We start from the raw sequence: 2,976 nt of genomic DNA, 5'->3' as shown, positions 1-2,976 counted from the left end.
AATCCCACGGGAAATAAGACTTCCATCATCACAAAGCAGATCCTGAAAAAGCGGACAGCAATCGAATCCTGTGACAAGCAGATTCCTGAAAAAAACGGAATAAAAGAAACCAACGAACACCACACTGGAATTACGATGAAAACGGAAAAAGTTTTCGACTTATCACGTCCATCGTCGAACATCGACTCCGAAATGACTGCACAAGAAATCGCCAGTCTTAAAGCACAAATCGCTGCCCTAACAACAACACTTAACGACAACCAACAAAGAGTGAATTCCCTAGAAAACAACGCAAGAATTAGCGTCACAGTCACGGACCAATACCAAGGCTGTACACCAAACATCAGAGATGAATCGCAAATAAACTTGGAAATATTCAAAACACTACCAAATTTCACAGGCGATATAAACAACTATAGGTCATGGAGAAAACGTGCCATATGGAAAACAGTAAGGATTACGCTACAACACCCACATACTACACAGCACTCGCAATTGTACATTCAAAAATTCAAGGAGAGGCAGCTGACATTTTAATCAACCACAATACCAAGTTAAATTTTTACTCGATAATTAACCGTCTCGATTACACTTATGCGGACCAGCGACCTCCCTATGTGCTACTCGAAGAAATGAAAAGAATAAAACAGGGTAAAAGGACGTTAGCAGAGCTCCATGGTGAAGTCAGCAAGTCACTAAATCTTGCACTCACTAAAGTCAAGATGGAGAACTCAGGAAATCCCTCAGCTATGCAGGAATATGTGAACCAGGAAGCTGTCCGGACATTCATTCTCGGTCTGAACAGCAAATATACCAGCGGCACATAGCCACAATCCAAAGGATTTATAAACCGCCTACGCTATAGCGGGCACGATATACCATGACAACGTGGACTCACAATTTAACGTCCCGCAATACAATCACCACAGACCATACAATAGACTGCAGCATCAACTTCCACCGAACAGAAGACATCACGAGGAACCACGAAGGTACAGACCTAATGTGCAAATCCAATATACACAAACTGCACCCAGGCAACAACACCAACCCGTGGATGTAGATCAGTCACATCAATACATGCGATCTACAAACTACAACAGGAATCATTCCGCAGCACAACAAAACAGCCATGACCGCCAAATGCAAGGGTTACCTCCAAATAATCCATTTCGTGGAGATGCACAGAAGAGAGAGCGAAATCCCTCATCTCGCAACTTTAACACTCAGCCGAAGTTACAACGTGTACACCAAACACGCGACGAAGAACTACAATCGTCTACACCGGAATATGACAACGATGAATACGAGACAGGCAGTGCTTTTTTAGGCGCATGAACGATTTGCCGTGACTGCAACGCCACTGCAGGGATACAGGCAAACTTATAAACATCCTGATCGACACTGGAGCAACAAATAATTATATTAGTACGAAATGCAATATCGGTAAGGCTATTCCAATTAAACCTATAAAAGTAAAAACTCTTCATGGTCACTCAATAACCAAATCAAAAAAAAAAAATAACATTGTTAGAACTTAATATCACATTTTTTGAAACAGATGCATTAGAAGAATTTGATATGCTTCTGGGTGAACAGGGACTTAGAAAAATCAAAGCAGCGATCAACCTTTCGAGTACAAGCTCAGTTATAAATATAGGGCCAAGAAAGAAAGTGAATCTGTGAAAAATTTAGGGCAGAAATCTACGAGATTATGCAAAAAAATGAAAGCACTAACGCACTGTCGGATAACGAGTTCATTAACAAAGAAATTAATAAACTTCCAGAAAACGAAAGAATCCAACCCAGCAAAAGTCCATATAACTCACCCATTTGGACAGTCGCTAGAAAAGGTACCGACGAACAATGGAAACCTAAGCGCAGAATGGTTATAGACTTTCAGATGCTGAACGCCCAAACTATTACAGATCCCATACCGGTCATAGCTACCATACAGAATTTAGGTAATGCAAAAGTGTTTACAACTTTAGATTTAGAGTCTGACTTCCATCAGGTCCTTATTAAAGAGTCTGACAGGGAAAAAACCGGCTTTAGTGTATATGGAGCTAAATACGAATTCCTTCGTATGCCGTTCGGTTTAAAAAACGCTCCATCAATTTTTCAAAGATGTGTAGACGATATCCTAAGACCATATATCGGCAAGTTCGCGTACGTTTATATAGATGATGTTCTCATTTACTCTTCCTCTCCTGAAAAACATATCGAACACATCCGCATAATTAACAACATTATAACAAACGCGACGAGTTTTAAAACAGGGAAAAAATCTTCACTCCCAAAAATGACTGGTTCGACTGCGAATGTTTCAATGCGCGTACTAAAGTGTTGAAACAACTTAGACTTTTTCGGAAACACAACAGTGTAAGTGCGAAGAAAAAGTATTCGACGTGCCGTAGAAAATACGCTNCAACAGTGTAAGTGCGAAGAAAAAGTATTCGACGTGCCGCAGAAAATACGCTAATTTATGCAACCAGAAAAAGTTGAGCTGGCGATGTAGGGAAATTGATAAGTTGAACACAGTAACTGAAGCTAGGGACTGGTGGCGTTTGGCGAACTCACTCAAGCAGTCTAGTCCAGGAGAATCACCCTTTTCAAGAAGGTGACCCTGAAATTGTTGCGAACTATAGGGGACTTTCGTTGCTTGATACATTATATAAAATTTTCACGGGTATCTTGCTTAACCGTATATATGCATGGATTGACTGCAACAACGTTTTAAACGAATTTCAAGCTGGTTTCCGGAAAGGCTACTGTACAGTGGACAATATTTTTAGCCTTACATAGTTGAACTGAATTGGAAGGCCAAACGGAAAACCTTCGCATATAAAAATTATATTCAACAATTTATATTGAGCTCGAGGCCGTTTTTTAAATGAAAATTTATTGTGGAAAAGCAACAACAATTTGAAAAAATGGTAGAAGTGATAGCTATTTCGGAAATCACCACATTTCCTC

At 40.0% G+C, this 2,976-nt stretch overlaps 1 pseudogene; it reads left to right on the top strand.

The window, feature by feature from the left end:
* Positions 1-722: 722 nt before the first annotated feature.
* Positions 723-2,976, top strand: part of LOC108367447 (uncharacterized) — a 24,291-nt pseudogene continuing 22,037 nt past the window's right edge.

This window comes from Rhagoletis zephyria, unplaced genomic scaffold, assembly GCF_001687245.7.
Source record: "Rhagoletis zephyria isolate East Lansing unplaced genomic scaffold, Rhagoletis_zephyria_1.1 Rzeph_scaffold_02690, whole genome shotgun sequence".
Lineage (NCBI taxonomy): Eukaryota > Metazoa > Arthropoda > Insecta > Diptera > Tephritidae > Rhagoletis > Rhagoletis zephyria.
Note: the sequence above shows the minus strand (reverse complement) of the source record. Positions and strands in the feature narration are given on the sequence as shown.